This window comes from Armigeres subalbatus, chromosome 1, assembly GCF_024139115.2.
Source record: "Armigeres subalbatus isolate Guangzhou_Male chromosome 1, GZ_Asu_2, whole genome shotgun sequence".
In the NCBI taxonomy this organism is placed as follows: domain Eukaryota; kingdom Metazoa; phylum Arthropoda; class Insecta; order Diptera; family Culicidae; genus Armigeres; species Armigeres subalbatus.
The window spans coordinates 213600135-213625893 of NC_085139.1; the positions used below are offsets into that span (position 1 = coordinate 213600135).

General features: G+C 38.9%; 1 protein-coding gene across 2 annotated transcripts in view; it reads left to right on the plus strand.

Moving 5' to 3' along the window:
- Positions 1-3662: 3662 nt before the first annotated feature.
- LOC134205756 (cadherin-86C) overlaps positions 3663-25759 on the plus strand; it is a 768251-nt gene continuing 746154 nt past the window's right edge. For both annotated transcript variants that reach the window (XM_062681320.1, XM_062681322.1), the window contains exon 1: positions 3663-4990. The gene's annotated coding sequence lies outside the window, so the exon portion shown is untranslated. The remainder of the gene's footprint in view (positions 4991-25759) is intronic.

Here is a 25759-nt window from a genome sequence, read left to right on the forward strand (position 1 = left end):
AGGCTTCCAGGCCTCTTGAAAGGAGGCTTCCAGGCCTCTTGAAAGGAGGCTTCCAGGCCTCTTGAAAGGAGGCTTCCGGGCCTCTTGAAAGGAGGCTTCCAGGCCTCTTGGAAGGAGACTTCCGGGCCTCTTGAAAGGATGCTTCCGGGCCTCTTGAAAGGAGGCTTCCGGGCCTCTTGAAAGGAGGCTTTCGGGCCTCTTGAAAGGAGGCTTTCGGGCCTCTTGAAAGGAGGCTTCCGGGCTTCTTGAAATGAGGCTTTCGGGCCTCTTGGAAAAGGCTTCCGGGCCTCTTGAAAGAAGGCTTCAGGGCCTCTTGAAAGGAAGGTTCCGGGCTTCTTGAAAAAGGATTCCGGGCCTCTTGAATGGAAGGTTCCGAGCTTTTCAAAAGAGGTCTCGTTAAAGGAGGCTTCCAAACTGCGTAGAAGAAGGCTAACAATCCTCTTGCAACTCTTGCGTATTCGAGGATGGAGAGATGCGGCCCCGAACCGTGTATTGTGGCATCGAATAATTGATTCAGTGTTATTTGTTTAGATGTAAACTAAATAAATGAAATCTATATACATCTATACATCTATATACATAAAAATGAATTTCTGTCTGTCTGAACCTTATAGACTCCGAAACTACTGGACCGATCGGCGTGAAAATGTGTATGCAAAGGTTTTTGGGGCCGGGGAAGGTGCTTAAGATGGTTCGAGAACCTCCCTCCTTTGGAAAAGGGGGCTCACATACAAATGGAACAGAAATTTCTTCATAACTCGAGGACTGTTCAGAGAATAAATGAATTTTAGGCGATACGAAGTTCGTCGGGTCTGCTAGTGAATAAATAAAACTATGAAGACATTAAATATGAAAATATATAATTTAAAAAATATAGTTCCTTATCATTATGAAATAAAGTAAATATGGAACATATAAATATGGAAAAGTGAGGAAATAAATATACGAAAATAAGAAAATATTCAAATTACTAATTTATAAAACAAATGAATGTGGTGTAAAACTTACCCCCCCCCACGCGAAAACACCCCCCACACACACTGAAAGGCGATCTGACACTCTGATAGGAAGATCGAATAATCCACACCTCAAGCAACCCTCGAAAGGTGGCCTCCCCTCTGCTTATGCGAATCTACGAGATGAATAGAGAAAATACTTCCAGAAGAAAGTGAGTACATACATACAATAATATAATCTTGCCCTCGTTTCTTTGATTGACCCAATGGATGGGGAAAAGAGCCCGCCCTTTATCCACGAATGGCAATCCCACTCTCCTATCCAAATCGCTTCAATTGGGTGCCCTGATGGTTTTTGTATATAGTCACTAGCGATAGTAATCCAGCTTTGCCTTGGTGTTCCAAATGTCACAATGAACTATTTGCAGCTCCGCACTCTAGATCAATTTTTTGCTTTTGTTGTGTTTTTCTCAACAGCTGACCCAAAATTGTGTTCTAATGATTTTTTACGAAAAATATGTTTCGTTTTGATTGAAGATTACCAATAGAATTCTTGAGCCCATGGAAACATCGTTTTCCCTTGCCAGTTTCCGGGAAGACGCCCGTCGGAATAAACAATTCACCGTTGTTGAAGTTGATGATGAGCCGCCGGACGTTTGACATTACGATGATCTTCAGATATTCATCACGAATAGAAGCGCAATTAACGGGGGGTGGCGATGAGTACCAGGACCCGTCAATACAGGGCGAAGATTCTACCGGTACGATTGGCACTCGGAATCGATTGTGATGAAAAGAGCTGGTCATTATTTTGAAAAATACTTGGTAATGTTGGGATATTAGAGAAAGGAAAACTTTCACTTTTTTATCAAACGCGGTGTCCACTTGAATGCAAACCGCACTTGAGTTTTTTTTAATTCAAATTTTGCTTCATTTTTTGGAAAATTTGACATGAGAAACAAAATACACGTCTCTACCATATCATGACAAACTTTATTCAAATGATACTTCGATTGTACCTACAAAATCTGTACACAACATCTTTCATAGCTGAATAATCGCTTATTGAATTTATGCAAATATAATGGATTAAAAATATAGTCCACTCGAAAGACAACACAGTAGTGCCGCGGTGTCACAAAAGGCAAGCAATGTAGTGAAAAGACATGTCGAGGGGTGTTGAAACGTATAATGCAATATGCAGTATGTCATATCTAAATGATGTGCTAAAAATCATTATATGATTCCATTTTTAAATCTGAGTTTAAAAATAATATTTTGAAAAATGTAATTCAAATTTATAATTTGTTTTAAATTATCGTAATTTATCCAATTATCACACCCTTGGCTATCGTTTTAGACGTTATTTGCCTTTTGTGATGCTAGATGGTGTTATGGTGCTGTCCGTTGCCTAGTATATGGGGATTCCCGAAGTGGACTATATTTGGTAAGAGTATATTTGATTTATGACTAGCGTAAAAAGCTGGATAAATTAAATACAGCATCGAAGCGTTCGATTTTTGCGTCGTTTTCTTCCATCCTCAATAATCTCGTTTTTGGCATTTTTGTAACTTGCATCAGAAACTGCAAAAACTAATGTTCGAACCTAAGCTGCATCAAAAAGCTGTTTGCATAATATCTGATGGTCATCAATCACTCAGATTAAACAAATCTTGCGTCTGTCTGATCAAAATTCATAAATTCTACATTCTTTTATCACTTCGAGTTAAATACGACGTCTTGATCATTTATATTCACCTCCCTTACTTCTTGTCATTATCGTCATCATCATCACCATCAACGTGCTCTCCCGTCCATCGTTCACAATCTACTTCGTTCTAATCGGAGTCAATTAATTTCGACACCTCAGTTCATAATTTAAAGTCACAAAACCGAAATCGATCTTTCTAAATGGGTAAACAAACATGATTAACACCACTACCAGTGAACAACGTAACGACAAAAAAGCACCACTTCAATATAGTCGCGAGATGCGATCCGCTCACCGCGAGGTCCAGGATCTCTCTCTATGCTTCCGCCGCGCGTTGTCGCATAAAAGCTCGCTCTCCCGAAAGCTCCGTCAACAACCTCGCGAGCTCGTAAACGATCATTCAACACCGCGTTGTCAACAACAGCATCAACCCCCCGCGATCCGGTATGGAAGATATCGCGAAGCTTTGTTGGGTTATAGCGTCTCGTTCGTTACTCGCCACGCCATATGCTCTCTGACGGAGATCGTGCCGAACGAGATCAAGTTCTCGTTCGGTTTGTTTTCATAGTCTTCTTTCGGTACTATTTCTTGACTTTCCACTTTTGCCGTTGCAGGGCTGGTGGGGTCCGAATTGAACCAAGCGTACCCTAAAGATTACGAATATGCGTTATTGTTATAAATGTCATGTCTTGAAGGTGGATTCCGTCAAATCTGAAAGGTGATGATTAGTTTAGTACTTATTTTCATGACCCACTGAGAGGCCGATTCGCAATCAGCCCTGGTGTTGATGCTGCTTTCTGCTGGACGGCGATCAGTAATGCATGCATATGCTTTCTGGTCATGCAACCGTTGATCTTGCTCTTGTTGATCATCGTCGTCGTCGTCCACGCGGTTCGTTCGGTGGACATCGCTGCTGGCTAGCTAGAGTGGAGGAACAGTGTTCTTGAGCTGAGAGTGCGGTCTCTGGACGCCGAGAAGTTATGCTGCGCCGCGCGTTTCATTCGCTGTTGCGCCGGCAAACTGGTCGGACGTGTTTTTTGTCGCTTGCGTTGCGTCATTACCGCCGTTCGCGGAGTAGCATTTCGATTAGCGCCGTCCGCGCGGGGGTGTAGATCTGGTGCGAGTTGTTTCACTAGAGAACAGTGGTTTTGCGTGATAAGAATATTTGTGCGAAAGAGAATAAAATTGTTTTGCGGAAAGTGACATTGGGCGGAATCAACTATTAGTGCTGTAAGCATCTATGAAATGTGTATCGTGAAAGGATAAATTTATTGAGCGCAGAAGTGTATTGACCGAAGAGAGGAGATAAATTGAAAATATTTAAAGTTTTGCACCCACGCATTCTGAGGTGAGGCAGCACGGCGGAACAACCGTCCATGGATTACGAAACCAAGCGACAACGAAGACGCAAAGTGGAGTTCCCGGCTTGTGGTTTATTGTGCTTTGTGCGAGCGTGGAAATAATCGAATTGTGTGTTGAATTGATGAATCGTGCGTGACGCGATCCAGTTTACGACGCTTCGTGAAGGTGGATAATCTTTCGCATTTGACTCCGAAGACGACAATAATGGTGCAAGAAGATTTACACTTTAACGGAGTTGGAAACACATCGTGATGGTGATGGTGCTTATTCAATGAAGGAAGAGTTCATCGTCACTTAGCGTGCTCGGTGCCATATGGATGGATGGTTGAAGTCAGTCTGTTTTAGCCTATCGCTATGTATTGTGATTGTGTGCCAAAAGACCATTAGAATCAGCGCCCTTCTCGGTCGCGGGAAGCTCCCCCAGTCAGTGTCCCATTATTTCCTTTCCCAGCGCGAGAGCTTAGAATACTTACACAGCGTGGCTTGACGAACCAAGCCGTGTCTCGTTAGTTTGTTTTAGTTTTTGATGGCGTGAAAAATCGAAAAGCCTGATTGAAACGAAGAGATTAGAGGAGAGCTCGCGCGCGCGCTAAAACACGGGGTCGATGGTGGTGGCCATCAAGGTAAAGGTGTCAGTTCTAAATTCCGGCACGTCGTCGGCAACGCTGCGGAGGTCCGCGAAGCAAGTGGCGGGGTCGAATGTGAAGTGAACGCGACATCAGAGAGTACCTACCTACCAGCACGAGAAGAAACAAAAAACGTGATTTTGGCGAAGACATCGCCCACTGATTCTGCCGCTTCTGGTTATGTAGGAAATCGTGCTTCGCGGCGCTATTTGTGCTGGCCGGGGATGGTGATTCGAAGAATTTCTTGTGTTCGAAGCTGAACTGATTAGAACGCTGCGGTTGAATCGACGTGCCAACGAATCGTAAAAGCCGAAGGAATCTCGATCCTCGAAGAGGTGAGTTTTAATTAGATTCTTATGCCATTTTATTGACGGTTTTAGCGAGATTGTTTTTTTTCTCTTGCTTGGAGTCTGATCAAGCGATTTCTTCTTTGCACGACTAAGAGGTTGAGAAGATTGAAGAAGGAATGTTTTATTAGGCTCTCTTTTGAATTAAAGGTGAGAACCGCCTTTGTTTGGGGTGTTGGAAAAGCATGTTTTTTATCTTCGATTATGGGGGTCTTTATAAAAGAATTAGCTAGATGCAATCTTTTGTGTTCGGTTCATTTAAGGAAATTGCTGCTTTGTTTATCAGCGCTGAAGTTCGCAGAGATCAATGATTAGTTTAGCATAAGAAAGGCGTTGACCATGCGTGAATTAGGTGTTTTTATTGACTTTGATTGTAGACGGCCCTATTATAAGATAATGATACAAAATATAAAAAATAGAGAAGGGAGAAGCTACATTTCGCATGAGCCATCATTTTGCAAAAGATTTTTGGATCCTATGCTAATTTCCATGCTATACTTTTTTTTTTGCAAAATTTGGCGTAAAATATTTTATTTAGGAATGGCGAAGGTATGTAGATTTGTTTCATTGAGTGACTTACCACTCTCCCGTTGTTTCATTGATGTGTGATTTTTCTGGAATTCTGGATCCAATTTTAACAACAGTACAATGCATAAAACGCGTAAAGGCGTAAGAAATGTTGAAATCCGATCTTCTTCAAATGTGGTATTTGGCATCTGTAAGAAAACAAGTTTTGCGTTGCACGACGTAAATTTAATACAGATTATAATTGGCTGTTTGGGGCCCTCCTTAGCCGTGCGGTAAGACGCGAGACTACAAAGCAAGACCATGGGTGGCTGGGTTCGATTCCCGGTGCCGGTCTAGGAAATTTTCAGATTGAAAATTGTCTCGACTTCCCTGGGCATAAAAGTATTATCGTGTTAGCCTCATGATATACGAATGCAAAAATGGTAACTTGGCTTAGAATCCTCGCAGTTAATAACTGTGGAAGTGCTTAATGAACACTAAGCTGCGAGGCGGCTCTGTCCCAGTGTGGGGATGTAATGCCAATAAGAAGAAGAAGAAGAAATGGCTGTTTAGATTTTTATATTCGGGAACGGAAAGCGCTTCCCAGTCTACTACTGAGAGTCTGCCATAGTTCAAATTCAAACGGAATAGTCACTAGTCAGTCAAACCGGCAGGAACGGAATCAAAACAATTTTGACGTGTGGATTTGAATTCAATACACGGATTAATTCGGAGGTTGTTATTTTATTGGACCATTTTTTTTAAACAATATTGAACAATTGAAAATTTTGTTGAGTCAAAGAAGTACCCAAGCAGCACGCGCAACATCTTTCAAATAGGTTTTTGTTCCTAATAAACTGCATTGAAGACACGGGCAACACATCGAGTCACATTAAAGCCACTTCCCAGTTTCAGAAAAACACAATGTTTCATATCCGTTTAAGTGGCGTCGCAATATTCTACCCATCTGACTTCTTGGGTTGTTTACAATTCGATGTGTTTCATATCAGAAACAAAACAGATAAGTTGCAGAATTAATAACACTTCGATTCATTGCTGTTACGACAATGTTTCTGATATGTTGAAAAACACTTCGAGCTCAGCTGAGCAGTATTTTATTTTTGACAGTCCCCTGCATGTTCCGTATAAGGTACAAAAAAGTTACAAATGACTTTGTAGTTTATGTAGTGCACTTGTAGCAGAATCTCCAAATAGAATTGTTGGTGTGATGGTTATAGTAGAAGGTTGCAAATCTCAAGGTCCATGGTTCGATTCCCGGTTGGTTTTTGAGTTTTTATTTTCATTGTAGCCGCAAGATGTTGCAAATAGGCTCCACCTCTTGCGCTTTTTGTGTCACAAAGGAGTTCCAAATACGATGCGTTGTGCATAAGTCAGACCTTTAGTAAGTCACACCACAGTTGTTGTTACTCACTGAGAAACAAGAGGTGTTGCTTGGGTAACATAGTTGTTGATTACTATTATATTACAGTTTGGGTTTAAGGGTTTTGGATAAAGTAGGCATTAAGTGTTGGCTTCATTTTTGTCTCAATTGGAAGACTGTTCCAAAGACAGACGCCATGAACCAGCACGCTTTTCCAAAGTTGGGCTGCGTGGGTTGGAACTATGAAACATCGATTACGCTGCATTCGGCTTTACTGTTAATGTTGTGAGACGTATTCTGGAAGCTCTTGGAGATATCCCTTTCGAAGGTAGCAGCGGAAGTTGACAGGAGGTTACACGACCAAACACACAGTTTCGTACAGTTGCAGTAAGGTTAACGTTTGGGCAGTGCTAAACTCTTTGGAGTTCAGTAAAACATTTTGTAATTAATTCTGCAATATCGGTATGAGTGTCATAGTTCTTCATCATAAATTATGTCGTCTAACTGCAAATCACTGTTTTTGGATAGTTTGGCATACATTTTTGCATATAAACTTCCAACGAGTTCAGCACCGCCCAAACGTTGACCGATTTCGCTGAAATTTTGTCCACATCAGGGCATCAAATAGAACAGAATAACCGGCCCATCAGGGTCCCTCCTTAGCCTAGCGGTAAGATGCGCGATGAAGGCGATCTCTTAGAGTTGTGCTAAGTCCAGGATGGTAAATCACATCAGAATACGTGGAAAAAGGAACAATCACGGATTGCACTAGCTTCCAACGAGTATCGGCTGGTAATCCCGCCGAAAATCGGCGGAAAGAGCGCAACGTACCATACACTTTAGCTATCACGTCGTTCACTTAGTTGCTCCACTTGAGATTTCGATCCATGTTGAGGCCAAGATTTTTTTTACACTTTCCGCTGGTTTGTAACTGATTCTTCATGAGAAAAACACAATGATTACTTTCGTCTTCATGGAATTCGACACTAGGCTGTTGACGAAAGCCCAGCGTTCGATCGCAGCACGGTCGGTGTTGATGCTAGTAATCAGTTGGTCTACCTCCACTGCAGGTCCTGTGATGTAAATTTGGAGGTCATGAGCGTACAGATGGTATCTGCATTGTAGAATATTAGAGATACTGTTGATCTATAGCGAGAAAAGTAGAGCACTCAGGCAAGTTCCTTGTGGTGTGCCATCTGTAAGATGTTGTTCACCAGATAGGACATCACCAACTTTTGCAACCTGGCTCCTGTGGTTTAAAAAGGGGGAAGGAGGTTGAATTCTGACGGAGATATTTCAAATATACTTTCGAGCTTCCTTCCTAGCTTGCGGTGGTTGATGTTGATACTATTGAAGGCGACGGAAAAGTCAACTAATACCAAAACAGTGCAACACTTTCTGTTGAAGTCAGATTGAAGCCATCATAAATGTCATGGACTACCGTGGTTTGAAGTTTTGAGAATTCTCTGGAATTCCCAAGGATGCACTTTGGAATTTAAAATTGTTTGGTATCGTTCCAGGACAGTGTTGAGAAAATCCATGGAAAGTTTCTTTTGAGTACTCTTTGAAATTTACACAAAACAAATCTTCAGATTTTCTTGGGGAGTGGCCTTCACAAAAAAAAAATGATTTCAACTGCAAATTGTTCGAAATCTTCATAAGAAATTCATTGGAATTAGAACAGGATTTTTTAAAACTTCTTTGAAAAATAATTCTAAATTTCCATGGTTACAAAATTTTAATTAAAATTGCTCAGAACTTCTACGTTAAACTGAAAAAAATACCGTTAACGAAAAAAAATCGGAATTTTGAAGGAATTTCTTTGGATTTCTACAGATAATTATTTCTATTATTCATAAGAAATTCTTCCGAAGTTCAATGGAAAATTATTTAAAAAAGAGGAAGGGTCGTTTGGCCGATAATCAGTCCAAAAAAAAAACGTTAAGACGAAAACCATCAAGTCGAATTGCTTTTGGCCAAAATGAACGTTTGGGCGAAACAGTTTTGCAACGGAAAACAGTTTGGCTGAAAATTTTATTTAGCCAAAGCGACATATGGCCGAATTGGTAATTTGGCCGAAAAAGCACTTCCGTCGCTTACAATAAGTTGAAATGGTCGTTAGGCCGAATAGGATATAAGACCGGAAATGTCGTTTGGTCGAATTGGTTGTTTGACAGAAAGGGTCATTTTGCCGACAATGTCATTTGGTCCGCCGGCCAACTTTTTTGACCAAATGGCCAGTAGACCGAATGACATTTTTGGCCATATTCCCAAAAAATAAAAATTATCGGCTAAATGGGTTTTGGCCTAATGGTTTCTTCGGCCAAATAGCCCTACCTGTTGTTAAGCCGAAAGTCATTCGGCGAAAAGCCTTTCATTCGAATGGCGCTTAGTTAAATCAGAGTCTATTATGTATGGAGATGTGCAAAGAATGAAGTCAAATCTACCTATTGAACTATCAAACCGTCTACCTATTAGGCAAAGTGAATAAATGCTTGTGGGTAAGGCGAAAGTATTGTTATCGCCTAATGATTATTATGGCAAATTAAAACATGTATTGAAGTGCGTAAAAACACTTCAATACACCCTCCAATAAAGTAGCAACAAGAAACTGACTTGTTTGCACTCTATAGGTAGCTCGATTTACGAATTTGAAAGCTTTAGAAGTAAACACTCCCGTGAAGTCACTTGGAGGTTGCACAAAAATGGAAGTTGCCAACATAATAACATGAGCATCATTCAGAATCAGTGTAATCAGATCCTCTTTGCGTAACTTTACTATCAGAAACTTTGAGATAAATAACCCGATAGGCAGAATGTCATCTAACCAAATTCCATTAGACCGAATTAAAAACATTTGTCCGAAACGGTATTAGGTCGATAATGGTTTGGCTGAAAATGGCATTTGGCATGGCATGACCTATACGGCTAAACGGCTTTTTTTTGGCAAAATGACCAATTCAGCCGAACGACACTTTTGGCCAAATTATCCTTTCTGCAACACAACCATTTCGGCCAATTGAGCTATTCGGCCTACTGTTTTTTTTTTTCAGTAGACGGAACTGATCGACCAGATGATATTTTCGGGAGAATAATTTTAGACTAGGATGGGCTTCAGACAAATTGTTTGTCGACATATAAGGCCAAACAATTTCAATCTTACCAACAAACAATTTTAGCTGTATACCCAATATTCTTTTACACGGTTGGTGTTCTTTAATTTTCCGGTTAACTTGATTTTTCACAGCTTTTTAAATACCTCCTAAATTTACATTGATTTTTTTGTGATTTTTTTATGGGGTTTACTGACAGTTTCACTAATGCTCAAGGTCTTCATCGACTAAAACCCACCCATCTAAAAAAAGAACTGGGTGTATAAGGTATAGACAGAACCGTACCGTGGACCCAGCGCCTTTGGCGAAACTGTTATTGAGCGCCCCTTACTCTCATGCACGTTCAAAACAAATAGCATGGACGCTATGGAAGGTGATGTTTACGATCGGAAAATTTGTCCTATTAAAGGGTGTACGGAATCAAATTGCACCTCTTTCAAAAGTCGATAACATTTCACCTACTGGGCTGATTACAACGAAATTTTGTGAAAAACGGCTTCAGCATGTGTTATTCACACTGCGTGAATTTCATTAAGAAACTTCCAGTAGTTTCGAAAATACAGCCGAAGGAACAGGACGTGTGAAAATAAATCTTGCGCATTCACCTCCATATTCCACATCTTATAAAAAGATGTTAGTAATCCAATTTTTTGCCTTTGACCCTGATATCACCAGAATTGCGGCAGATTGAAAGATACTGGTCTGGAATGAAAACATGAGCTTCGGAAGCCTCCAAAATTGATTATTACGGAACATAAAATGTTAATTTGGCCTTTCGCGTCAACATTTCGTATTGGTTTGTAACTCCAACGTTAACATTTTCGTTTATCCGACTAATATAGGTAAAATTTTCAAAAAACTTTCTGTTTTGTCGCTTCTATAGTAAACAACCAAAATTAAAAAAAAATAAGAAAAGCGCTGAAATCTAATTTTGGACTGATATTTGTCAGATTTTGAGAGAGCATCAATCTCATTGTTCAGGCCGGTTCACACTGCAGCACTTTTTTGATTTTTTGTTTTCGATTTTTGTAATAGTTAGAAGCGTAAAAAAATATGGTTTCTTTGGAAAAGTTGACTTTAATTAAGTTAAATAATCGACTGCGACTATAAAATTAGTTAATTTTTTTGTTGGGATAGATTGCAGGATGAAAAATGTTAGTCAGGGACATGTACAAAATCTTATGAGTTCATTTAAGAAAAAAGTTTCAGCATTTGGATGTATTTAAGAATTACAGTGAAACAGTGGTACATAGTCAAAGCTTCTATATTGTATTTCAGTCCCTGAAAATTTCATGACAATCGGTTGATAGACTAATTTTTGGCGAGTAGTTCAAAGTGGTGCAATTTGATTCCGTACACCCTTTAGTTCGTCAGAAAACCTTGTTCTACTGGCAGCAGGAATGGAAAAATGGGGAGTTATGTGGATGGCCCGCGAAACGTCCATAATTTAAAAAAAATGAAATATGGGACGATACTTCATTCAAACCATGTGTTGTCTAGTGTTCAATCACTACATTTTTAGTGCACATCTTTCCAGAGTGAGGCTCGAAGGCAATCTCTGTGTTTGCGGCGAGAATTATCAAAATATTGATCACGTCGTGTGGGCATGGGAGGAGCATCTCGGTTCAAGATCTGCGCTAAGGAAACATCTCCGTGTCAGAGAAAAATAATCAAAGCTTGGCGGGTCTTGATCTCGATTACATGTCCCTTGTTAATTAATTTTTGAGATTTTTGAGAAACGAAAGTTAATGTTTTCAAATCATTTTTATTTTTCGTGGTGGATTTAATGAATGACTTAATAAATGCTTTATGAATTCCTTAAGCCTCTATGACCTACGCGTGTGTTACAAACAAAAAAACAAGACTTCCTTGTTGTGAATTCACGCACCAGTGGATCGGTCGTAGTCGCATCAAGAAGAACCCTACTTTGGGGCGGATCGAATGACTTTCGGAATCGTTATTAGACCTTGGCCGGTAGTTTTTGAAAAAACTACTGGACTTGAAATAAAATTCAACTTTGGAAAGAATTGGTAAAACGTAGAAATAGAGATTAGGCCAAGTCGTATCAAGAAAAAATCAACTCTAGGCTCGGATCAAGATATATCTGTCGGTAGTTTGGTGGCATTGGTTGACGCGGTTAGTCCAATAAATTTCAACTTTAAATTAGATCAATTTCGTCACCGTCGTGTGGGGCTTGTTTTGACAAATTGAGGGCTACTTTGGACATTTTGAAACAAGAATTATAACTTAAATTTGTATCAATTATCTATTGTAATCAGGTGTATTGTTGATAGTTGGATGTCAACTTTCTGTTTCAAATTTTGTATTTATTTCATTTAATTTTTTCATAAAACTAAAAATCCAAAGTAGCCCCCGTAGTCAAAAGAAGCCCCGCACGACGGCATTACTGAAACTCATCGATGCATGTTCTCGTATTCAGCATATCTATCGATAAGTGTTTCGTTTAAATCTTTATCAGACTGTATAGTCCCAAAAGAAAAAATCAAATTCAAAATATCATCGAATACGGGTTCTCCAATAGCCTTGCGAGCAAAGGCGTATGATTGCCTATCCGGAGATGGCGAGTTCGATTCTCGGTCCGGTCTAGGATGGTTTCAGGTTGGAAACTTTCTCGACGCCCTGGGCATAGTGTATCCATTGTACTTGCCACACAAAATACATACTCATGCAATAGAAAAGCTTTTAATTAATAACTGAGGAAATGCTAATAGAATACTAAGTTGAAAAGCAGGCCAAGTTCCAGTTGGAATGTAGAACCATTGAAGAAGAAGGAGAATCATCGAATACTCAACGGCTTTGCTTGTTGGTTTTTTTTTACTATCATACAAGTGTGTGGTTTAAAGGAATAGCAAATGTCACTGGATGAAATGCGATCGTTATGGTCCGTTTTGAACCTCAAATAATTTGCCTGCATAAAATGAGAGAATTAATATTAAATTCAAACAAACTTCATCTCAGTACTTCCGAGTATCTATTATTAAAAAACGGCTTAGATTTCTTAGTCACGAACAAAAACTATACGCGATTTTTTTTACAGTACACTCTGTGCAGTCCTTATCTAGGGCTTCTTTCCCAGAGACTTCTTCCATTCTTCTTTTCAATTGTATTTCCTGTTCAATTCAAGTGGTATCCAACCGCGAATGATAAGTCATCATTTCCCTTAGTTCTGGATTTCAGCACCCCTCTAAGGGCTGGCCAACTACATGCTACGGCGTTGGCTATATAGAGGACTATTTTTGGTCTTATAAGCGCTTTAGTCATCTCCGATGTTTACTTGGTTGTGAGCTTCGGCAGAACGGGAAGAACGGGAAATCCTTTGAATATTTCACCCGAAGTTTTTCTTATGTTCCATGGAGAGATTTTAGAAATTTCGCATGGAATTTTTAGTAAAATCATTGGTATTTCCACGAAAAAAATTTTGGAAGTCTAACGTTATGTTCTAGGGATAAATCGGAAAATCCTTGGAAATTCCACTGAATCTTCGGAATTTCCCCAAAAAAATCTGCGGACTGCTTCAAATTTAAATCGGCGTGGAAAATTATAGAACACTGGCGAATCAAATTTAAAGTGTCGAAAACAAGTGTCGATGCAAACCTCTATTTTTTTCATGAATTAATTTGAATATTGCAATCAACGGACCAATATGAAAGGTTTTGATTGCAGTACTCGAATCAATTCATGAGACAAATGTTACTCAGGTCATATTGAAAAGTTAAGCGAGAAATCGCACGGAGTGCGCTAATGGGCCTAAAATTCTCGGGATCAGCTGGATTAGGCGATATCGGGATTGAAGTGACAAACGCTTTTTTCCAGCAGGGTCTGGAGGGAATTGTTTCTGCATCTGTGATGGTATTTATCAGATGGATAAGTTGTGGAAGTATGAACAGGGATAGCAGATTAACGAAAGAGATTGGTACATTATCACTGCCTGCAGCGTTGCTGTGGATGTCTCTTAGTTCTTAGTTCTTCTTCGGCATTAGTGTATTGAAAACGGAATTTGTTGCGGGAGGTTCCAGAATTCGCCGATTCTTTCAGCAGACAGACAAATTAATTTGTCAATGGTCAGCTACAAAGCTGTTATAAAATGTTTTTTGAATATAATATTTACATAAATATACAGATTTGATTTTCACTTATATATTCGGTGTTAGAATAACTGAGCTCAATTGACTTTTTCTGTTCAGATACCTTCTCACATAACAACTATCGGTGTTTGTATTATGTCACAGCTATAAAGCTTGTTCTAGGGGTGCTAAAGTTTTTTTTTTGGCATTTTAATTCAAACTTAACTGCCGCTAACCGCAAGTCGAGCACATCTGTATATGGGCGTCCATATACAGATGTGCTGGACTTGCGGTAAGCGACAGTTAAGATGCGAAATAAAGCGCAACAGAATTGCTGGCGATAATTTTGGCTTCGGACGGCACTAGGCTCTACATCTACTTAGATCTACTGCCAGTTGACTAGGCGGAATGGTAGGTTGCAGCAAACAGTGATCATTGGTGCCAAAGTTGTTTGGCTGCCAAATCACATGAAAAGTGCCTTTCAGCGTAGCGGTTTTGTTTTGCAACAAAGATGAGAGTTTTCATTTTGTCACGTTGTCGGATGTATTCGGTCCATTGGACAACACCTCTTCGTGGGTTGCGGGAGAACAGCGAGTAAGCAATATTCCTCCCTTCAAATGCATTTTCAATCTCGGTTGTTATCCACGGGGTTCGCTTGCCTCTGATCGTTATTGTTTGCTCATAAGCATGTTGATCCAAAGGCTAGAGACGGTGAGAAGTTCGGATTTAGTTTGGACGTTCGTTTATTTGGTAGGCTCAGGCGTGTATAACTCTTTACGAAGCCATGGCTCTTTGTGATATGTACAATCATATCAGCTTATTGTGAAGTTAGTAACAGAGGGGTAGAAGCCAGCGTACTCGTTGTGATTGGGTTCATCATCAGAATGAAGGAAATGTGCTGACATTTCGAATGGTTGATACGTCATCTATGAAATCATGGGCAGTAGAGCAACAAGCAGACTCTCATCTGAGCTCTCATCCTCCGAAAATTTTCGTTTGTGGGTGCTATGTCCTATGCGTCCATCAAAACCGTATTTCCATACAAGTTTCACCGTCCTTTCACAGGTTGTACTTTCTGTCGGATAAACTCAAGTCAATGTACAACGCCAACGTGTCGCTGTCATTACTTTTTCATGATTTGCGCTTGAGCTACTTGATATATTGGCCACAAATGCTAGCACCTCAGGTTCATTTTTATTAATAAGGTCTTCAACACGTAGTTTCTTGGTTTTATTCGAACATTCCTGAAACGGTTTTGAGGTCTACCCTTCGCGATGTTGTATGAAGACTCGGCAATTCCTTCAATATTTATTTTCGGATTGCGTGGAAGATTTACCAACGAAGACAATCAAAGAGTTTTGCTTCTTGAATTTCTCGGATGATGGAAACCTCTTTAACCATTTTTGATCAATTCTAAAACAAAAGATTTTGCAAAACTGCTTTAGTTCTTTCTCAAGTTCGTCGGAGAAATCTTCTGGAATATATAAATCAGTCAGAAACTTCAACACACGACCCAAGCAACCAAAAGTTCAGATTTAACTTAAATTTGTTCCTAACCGAATCAATTGGTTCACTTTTGGTTCACATTGAATTCCAAGCACCTTAACGGAACTTCAAAGTTCACTTTTGCGCTGTCACCATACAAAAAATTAATTAAAACGCAAGCTGATTAAGCCAAAACATCCCCTTTTATCCGAACTTTTGGTTGCTTGGGGAGCTTTTCGTTAGGACGGATCAACGGAAAGCTATTGTTTGTCTATATCCATGTTATTGAGCGCAAGAGTATCATCTAGAAAATCGTTAACAGCTATTAATAGAGCAAATAAGAGCAGCTGGAATCACTTCCATTCTCTTAAGAATACTATAAGTGAGATCTGGTGCGATTTTCAGAGATGTGTTTTGATGTACTTTTTTTTAAAGCTGTTTAAAGTTGTAGATTATTTCTTCCTATATAACTTCATGCCCAAGACTTGGAAGCTTCACTTATCACAATGATCGAAATATGTCCCACTGAAACACATTGAATTGGATCTTACTTACTTGATTTTACGCTTCCCATATCGATTTTCACAGTGAGAGGTACCGTTCGAAAACTTAGGCAATGAAAAAGATGCTTTTTACTAACCGTTGATAAATCATCCACTTTCAGCGATGGAAATGTTTACAAACACGAGTTGTTTTGATCGTTCCAGTGAGCTCACAAAGTAACTAATGCGCATACAGCATAATTGAAACATATGTTAATATCATGGTCTACTTGATTCGACTAATTACGAGAGTCGATTTTACTATTTTTGTCCAAGGGACACAGCACTGTGCGGCGCGCCGTTAGCTTTTGAACCGGCGTTGATGAAAAAATCAAAGGCTAAAAAAATCAACTTTAACGCGGATTTTTTAATTCACGCGGTTTTGATTCACACGGTACAAATCGCCCGTATAAAAATCGACTTCAGTGGATTAAAATTGTAATATTTGATCGATCATCAAACAGCACATTCCATAGTAAATTACCAGCGACACTAATAAGTACCTGATCTCAAAATGTCATTTAAATTAAAACTAGTTTATTATTCTCTGATTTTGATGAATCAAAATTAATAACGAATCCTGCTTCACTTTTGTAACCCTTGAGCAATATTGAGAATTAGACTTCGTTGTCATAGGACTAATTTGTTTTTTTTTCCAAAAGTTTTCCTAATTCAGGATTTTGATAAACTCCAGTCGATTTACCTCTCAATATATCTAACTTTCAGAAAAATTCTAACTACTATTCTTTGAGTTACATATACAATTGGGCAATGTTTGAGCGACTGCATATCTAGTATATTTAGAGAATTTGCAGTTCGTTCACCTGCTGTGACCCTCGGATCCTGAAAGGACATTCACGATGGAATACACTTAATGACAACCACAATGGACAGTTTACTCCCCACCTCGCGTTCTTGTATGTACAAATCTCAATAGATGATCAACATAACTAAATGAGCTCTGGCTGAACAAGACTGGGGCACGATGAATAACCAAATTGAATATTTTCCTCAAAAGTTGGTTGAATATGACAAAAAAAAGTTCTTGGTGGAGTTCCTGAAGAGGCTTCCGGAGGAAATTATGATTTTTTTCGATGTTTCATTAGAAATTCCTCTGTAAAACCCTGTAAGAAATTATGCGGGAACTCATATAGGCCTTTAGAACCATTAAGGTTCTCGTTGAGAAATTCTTTAGAAAATCCAAGTAATGAAATAGTTTCCGAACAAAAATCCTAAAACAATTTCCGAAGAAATTGCTAAAAAAATCTTCGAGGGGGTTCAGAAAGAAGAGGCTCGGAAGCCTCCTTTCAAGAGGCTCGGAAGCCTCCTTTCTCCGAGGGAATAGCGAAAAGAGTTTATAAAGACATTTCTGGCAAAACTTTTGAAGGAATTTTCGAAAGAACTTAGTGTAAAAATGCTTCGTCCGAACTTGGCCAACTTCACTATTGATCCCATGACGGACTTCCCACAAATCACACCAAGGAAATACAAAACGGAACTAGCTTGTTTGCTTGCTAAAAGAAGACTCGTTTATTCGTCATAAGGTACGAAGGTTTGGCACTCAGGCCTTGCTTATTATATGTATAGGTATTTTATAATTTTGTCCGGAAGCACCGACTTTACCGACCGAATTCCCGCAAAAAAATCAGAAAGAATCTTTCCAGTAAATTTCGAAAAAATGTTCTAGGGAATACCTAAGAAAAATTCCGAATGGTTCCCAAAAGCAATTTCCGAAGAAATTTCTTTGAATGAATTTCTGAAGAGATTCCCGAAATAATCAAAAGAAATGGAGAATGTTGTGCTGGAATTACTGAGGGAAATTACCAAGAACTTCTTCCTAAAGTTACCAAAGTTTCAAAGGATTACCCGTAGAAATTCCCTAGCAATTAATTAAGGTAGTTCTAAAATAATTCCTATGGGAATTTCAGGAAAAGATGTCAAAGAACTTGCTAAGGAACCCCTACAGGAATTTCTTTAAAATTTCCAAACGTTTTTTTTCTAAAAAAATCCGAAGGAATTCCTAAAATAATCCTCCATATTAATTTCCGAAGAAATTTCTAAGCAAACTTTCGAAGACTAAACATATTTCCGAAGGAGTCTGTAAATGAATTTCTGAAGGAATTTTTAGAGAAATTCTAAAATATTTTCAGTCGATATTTCAAAAGCAATTTGCCAATGATTTTCGGAAGGTATATCCGAAAGAATTTCTAAGGGAATGTCGAAAGAATTCCTGAAGGATTTTATGAAGAAATTCCTTAAACAATTTTCTACGAAATTTTCGAAGGAATTCCGAAAAGAACGAACCTTAACAAATTTCCTATGGTTTTCTTAAACAAAGGAATACGTGGAAAATTCTGACGTAGTTCCTGAGGTAAATTTTAAGGAATATCCGAAAGAATTTCAGAAGAACTTTCTGGAATTCGTTTCCGGAGGAGTTTTTGTAGAACTTTTCGAGGCAATTTCCTAGGAAATTCCTGGACGAATCTTCAAAGGAATCTCTGGAGGAAATTGCGAACAAATTACTGGGAAAAATTCCAAAGGAATTCTTGAAGAAATCTAGGAATTACATCAGAAATTCCAGTAGGCATTTTCTCTTACAAATATTAGGAATTTCTTCGTAATTTCTTTTGAGAATTTCTTCGGAAATTCCATCATGAAATCCTTCAAAAATACTTTTATGGACTTCTCCGGAAATTCCTTTAGGAATTCGTTAGGGAAGTATTTTACCTTCAAAAACTCATTTAATGTTCCTTTAGGAACTATTTTCAAAAATCCATTCAGGTTCTCTTTTTGGAATGCCTTCAACAATTTATTTGGAGATTCCTGCACTAAACCCAACACAAATTTCTTCAAAAACGCCTCCAAAAATTTATTTGAGAGCTCCTCCAGAATTTTATTTCCTAAATAATCAAAAAACTACCGCCCAGAATTCCTTCGGATATTCCTCCAGGGACTTCTTTCAAAGATTATTCGAAAAACCTCCGAGATTTTCTTCGGAGATTTCTCCCGATTTTTATTCGGAAAATCTTCCAGGAAATCCCCTGAATTTTATTGAAAATGAAGTTGTTTGCGATGTTACTTATAGGATTTTCAAAAAAATCCAAAATTAAACAACAAAAACTAAAAGACTTTCGAAAAGATTAAGGCATTTTCGAAGAAATTACTGCAGGTAGTTCCGGAAGAATGTTTTAAAGGAATTGCTGGAAGAAGTTCTGAAGAAATTCGTTAGGCAAATTTTGAATGAATTCCTTATGGACATCTAGAAGACTTTTTTTTCCAGCTATTGCCCAAACAATTTCAAAAGGAAAAATTTGCAAAGAAATCCTCAGAAAAATGTCCGAAGATATTCTCAAATAAAAAACGAATGGAATTTTTTAAGGAATTCCTTAAGAAATTTCCGCAGGAATTGCTAGATAAACTTCCAAAGGAATTCCTCAAAGAGTCTCCGAAGGAGAATGTAGGAATTCGTGGAACTAAATCCGAAAGCATTCCTTAAGCAATTTATGAAAGAAATTCATTCAATCTGTAATAAAAATTCTCAAGGAACTCTCGGAGAAATTTTGTAAGGAATCTCCAAAGAAATACCCAAATTCCTGATTTCTAAATAATCTTCTAAGGTTTAAAAAAAAAAACTTTTCAGACGAATGTCTGGAGGAATTATCGAATAAATTTCTTGATTTATTTCCGAACTAATTTCTGGAGTATTTTTCGAAGGAATTCATAAATGAATGTTTAAATGATACTTACTTCGAATATTCTCAGAAATTCCAGGAATTTTACAATAAGGCTTTAACAAAACAGTATTAAATAATTTCAAGACAATAAAATAAAATTAAATTTTCGTAATGTTTGAAAATACCTGACGTTTTGACTAAATAATTTGACTAAATACTATGCAACGAGGCGACAACGTCTCAGTTCTGGGTTGCAATAGCTGTGAATAAAAAATAAGAAGCGTTTTCAACTGATGCTCGTAATATTTGCTTTGCTGATGCTCAGCAAGTGGTTTTGTTATATTCAGAAATTGATTTCAAAATATAAATTACTTACTCGGGAGTCGAAACAAAAAATCAGTAGAGCATAGTTGGGATTTAAATATTTTGCTAAATCAGTTTGCCTTATTAGCCAACTATCCTAATAACACAAATATAAAAACAAAGAAAACTGATTAAATAAGTTGGTTTAAATAAAAAAATAAATATTGTCAAAATAACTAATGTGTAACTTAACTTGAAATTTCTAAACTGCATTAATTTACCTGCACCAATTCCAAATCCTTCAAGAATGGGGACGCTTTGGGCATGTATCCAGGCCCCACAAAAGCTTATGAACCACAACTAACCCATTCTGCGAGTCACCAACAAGTTTAGGTGCCCGACTGAATGAGGCCTTGGCTTAATGCATTCCTAAGATCAATTTAACAATTAATGTATTATTATACTAGATAAAGCCTCATTCAAACTCTCAAACTAATCAAACAACCCATTAATTTAAGATTTGAAATTGAATTTTGACGAGAGCCACATTAACAACATTTATGAACTGTCATAAGACTAGTTTGATACTATTCCAATTAACTCCACCACGCTGTATTTCTTCACAGATACGTATTTCGACCTTAATTATTAGGCCGTTTTCAGTGTCTCGTCTTGGCACGACTCGACTTAAGTTAATTGATTTTTTTTATTGCAATTAGTCATCGGCGTGGCAAAATTATGATCGGCGGCGCGCCGACTCAAAATCTTCGGCGGCGGCGCACAGGTCTAGTTGTAACATACGATTTTGTGTTGACTGTTGATTTCAGAACAGGAGAAGCTTTTGATCTCTTTTTTCACATATATGCCAATACCACCGAATGTTTTACTGCCACGCCGTCTTTTGATTGGTAAACAGTACTGTATGAAGTTATAGCCGGGGATGGGCACTAGTCCTATCGGGAAAGATTGTTTCATCTTAATTTCTGTAAGTCCAAACAGATAGTTTTTCTTTTCAAGCTGCCCTTGCGAGAAGTTATTCCATAACCAGCTAATAACGATGGGATATCAGTCAATTCCCCGTATCCATCGAATCTGCTTTGGCAATATTTCACGCCTTTTCTATCTACCCAACTATGTGTATCAGAATTGAATAACAGTCGGTTGCGTTTGAATCACAAACATGTGGTTCTATTTGTCGTATTGAGGCGGGTTTGCTTCTGAAACGACAATAGGGGCTCGCTTGCCACCGTGCGCTCGACCAGCTACGGTGTGTGATACTACAGGGAATCATCATTTCTCGTTTTCTTGATTGATGACTTGTGAGGGAAGCCAGATGTCTTACTTTTTTTTTTGAAAAGATGTTTAAGTTCGATATTAACTATGTGTATGCCATTTTAAGGTCTTTTTTATGAGATATTGGTAAAGATTCGACTCCCGGTGGGACTTAAACCCACACACAGAATTGTCAATCCGGAGATGTCGAGCTTTATTCTTGATTCGGTCTAGAATATTTTCGGATGGGAAACATTATCGCCTACCTTTTTGTATCCCTTGGGCTTGTCACACAAGATACATAATCTTGCAATGGCAAGCATAGAAAAGCTTTTAATTAATAACTGTGTAAATGCTAACTGAATGCTAAGTTGAAAAGCAGACCAGACTTCCTGTTGGAATGTAGAGCCGTCGAAGAAGAAGATGAGAAATCTTCCAATGTTCAGTGTTGTTCATGCAACAGCGCAATTGAACTGTGTTTGTTCATGTTCAGCTTTAGAAAACAGGTTCCAGATTGGTGAAACAATGTAACAATCGCTCCCTGCTGTGGTGATTACTGTCACTAATGGTGATTAGCACTACTAATCCTACATGTTGTTGTTCGTTTCCATAAATCCGAAAATAATTGATTTCCATGTAAGACAATTCACTCAAAAGTCAAAAGTTGAAGCAGAAGATGATTTAATTCTATTTGTGTCACTCAAATTTCATGCTGAGTTTAGATTCTGATTGTAATCAAATTCAATTGAGGAATCTAAAAATTTTCAACGCTTATTTGAAATTCGTTGAAGCCTGGAATAATTTAAAAGATTTTATTAGCTAACCGTAATAAATACATCCCCATCAGCTTCGACATATGGGTCAGTAAGTCAAGAACATCCACTTCAAACGTGAGGCGCGAAAAGTTCGGCCAGGTCAGGTATCCTTCCATCTAGCGAAGCAAGACTCTCCAATTCCGTCCGAAAGTAATCCGGGTCACGTTTCCACACCGACAACGCGCTGTTCTACTACACAAAACCAATTTAGATAAAAGCCCTTAAATTAAATCGTTCCATCGTGGTTGACTGCCTCGCGTGGGCATTCTTTGACTGCTGCGCGACGAAGATTATGATGATAGCCGAACTCTATCCACCACCCCATTCCCCCCCTTAAAATGGCCTAAAGGTGGCGCAAAAGGTGTTGAACAGTCATTATGATTAATGGATTTACCGAAGAACCACCAACGACGAAGAGGACGAGCGGGTTGACCTCGACCGAATCTCCCTGCCATCATCGTCGCCTTCGCCAGGAAACGGGACCGCGAGGCCATTTTTTCAATAATCATAAACCATCAAAAGTAATGGAGAAACCATCATCAGCTCAACAACAGACGCGAGTGCTCCGCGGAGGCGGTGATCCCTTATCACCGTGAAAGTGTGTGGATTTCTTTCCAGCTCAAGGTCCGCGGGGCTCACACTCTAGGAAATGGTGTCGTAATTGGAGTGTATTATTTGATTTTCCTTTCGGAGAAGGTGGAACGCCTATTGGAAGGGGCGTGTGTTAACAGATAGAACGTTGCTTTTTCTTCCCTCGCTCTCTTTCGCCGGAGTGTAAGTAGCGGTTGAACTTGGCCGTTTCCGGTCACACCAGTCGCGGGTTGCACAGTTTCGGATTGGCTTCGATTGCGCGGTCAGAACTGGTCGCCGGTTCAGATTGATATGGATTTCTATAGCTGAGAGCAGTCATTAAAAGCTATTAAGAATTGAGAACGGAATATGATGTGTTTCGTTATTTACAACGAGTATCGCTTTGATGGCTGCAAAGTGTGTCAGCAGCCTAAAAAGGACCCACTTGATTCAATTGGTCTGACTCGGAACTTAAATTAATTAATTGATATCAACATGATCATTAAAGTGCAAATATTTGAACTTGCCAAACATTCATTTTCATTCTTTTAGCTTATATCTAATAACAGATAACACTGAATCATCTATTAGGCGTCACCGCAATACATGATTCGAGGCCGCATCTCTTCAAATCATTTTGAACTTGGTCCGCTTACCTAGCTCGCGGCACTCCCCGTCTTCTTGTACCTGCCATGTCGGAAAAGAATCCAACATTTTCAGGACTGCTGTCCGGTATTCTTTCAACATGCCCTGGCCATCGTATTCTTCCAGCTGCTGCCTCCTTTTTGATACTGGGATCGTCGTATAGCAGAATTCATGGTTCATCCTTCGTTTCCACACACCGTTTTCTAGCATTCCGCCAAAGATGGTTCTAAGCACGAGTCTTTCGAATACTCCAAGTGTTTGCAAGTCCTCCTCGAGTATGGTCTAAGTTTCAGGCGGGTGTGAAGTTTTGCCATCTTTTCAAATGTTCGGCTAACAAAGCTCATATCATACGCAAAACAGACAAGTTGACTGGATCTGTTGAAAATTGTTCTTCGGCTCTCCGCATGACACCATCTAGGGCAATATATTAAACAACAGATGCTCCTGTTCGCCAGATATCTTCGCACAGTTTTGCACATCATCCATTATTGCTTATTTTTGCTTTTACAGTCTTTTCGGTAAGCTATCCTCGTCTATGATTTTCCAAAGCTCTACGCGGTGTATAATGTCGCATTGTCTGTTGGCACCTGAACATCACGGTACTTTTGAAGGATTTACCGTACAGTAAAGTTCTAGCCCCCCCCCTTAGCCGTGCGGTAAAATGCGCGGCTACAAAGCAAGACCATGCTGAGGGTGGCTGGGTTCGATTCCCGGTGCCGGTCTAGGCAATTTTCGGATTGGAAATTGTCTCGACTTCCCTGGGCATAAAAGTATCATTGTGCTAGCCTCATGATATACGAATGCAAAAATGGTAACTTGGCTTAGAAACCTCGCAGTTAATAACTGTGGAAGTGCTTAATGAACACTAAGCTGTGAGGCGGCTCTGTCCCAGTGTGGGGATGTAATGCCAATAAGAAGAAGAAGAAGAAAGATCTGCTCCGTTGTCGAGCAACCGTCAATAAAGCCGGCTTGATCGCTTTATTGACGGACATAACAGTATGTATAAACACTCGCAGTATGTATAAACGCTCCAAGATCTCAGAAAAAAAATGTAAATTGGATAACTATTTTACGAGTTAAATGGTAGCAAACTTCATTTAATTTTTGGGATATGATTGTTTTGCCGAAACTCATTCGGCTGAATGCCACGAGCCATTAGGTCGAAACTCGTTTGGCCGAAAGTTATTTGACCGAATAGGTCATTTGGGCGAAAACGGTCGTTTGGCAGAAAGGGCCATTTGGCAGATCGGATCATTTGGCCGAATTGGTCGTTTGGCTGAATAGGTTATATGGCCGAAAATGTCGTTTGGTAGATCAGGTCATTTGGTCGAAAAAGTCGAAACGCTGTTTAGCCTAAATGGTCGTTTGGCAAGTGAAAAGTGAGAAGTGAGAAATGTGGAATGAAAAGTGAGGCATCTCACTTGTTCACTTATCACTGCGAAATGTTTCGCAGTGAGAAGTGAAAAATGATTGAGACGTAAGTAATAAGTGAGAAGTGAAACGTCTCACTTCTTTCTCACTTTTCAGTGAAAAGTGATAAATGATGAGTCACGAATTCTTCAATATCTCACTTCTCACTCCTCACTTTTCAATTCTCATTTTCAGTGGCCCTTTCTGCCAAACAATTTTTTCGGCGAAATAACCTGTTCGACCAAATGACATTTTTGGCTATCAAACGACTATATTTGTTTGGCAGAAATAGTCGTTTGATAGCTAGATCCATTTTCGGCAAAATAATCTTTTCAGACAAATGTCCTTTTCGGCCAAATTACTTCTGGCTGAATGGTTTATTCGGCCAAACGGCCTTTCCCTGCTAATTTTTATACATACGGATTGATTGAACATGGGCTACTCAATTATTGTTTGTCGAACTACAGTTCCATGTTTGAGAACTTTTGGGTTCAAGTTGATGATAATATGTGATAGGGGCCACCGTCTACCGTGCTAAGAATTCGAGTCCCACCGTTAAAAGGGATGAGCCAGCCTCAGGCTGAAAATCTCTCTAATAATGACAAAAAAGAATCCCAACGCGGGATTATGGTTGCCTCCAATCATTTTTCATATATAATCTTGTTAAGCTAATGCACATCGTGTTTTTTTTATTTGTTATTTAATGACGATATTTTAGTCTAGAGATATTTTAGTTGAGTGGAAAGATGAATTGAAAGAATAACTATATTTGTAAATATTGTCCAGAAATGTTCTGTTTCTTAATTGTAACGTTTTGGAATTTTGTTATTCCGGTTTTTAATTAATTGAAATAAACTATTGAGTTTATTCATTATTGCCGATTTTTCACCACATTTAAAGTTGAGAATTCCCAATCGATGGTAATATAATAAACTTTTTAGACATTTTTTTTAAT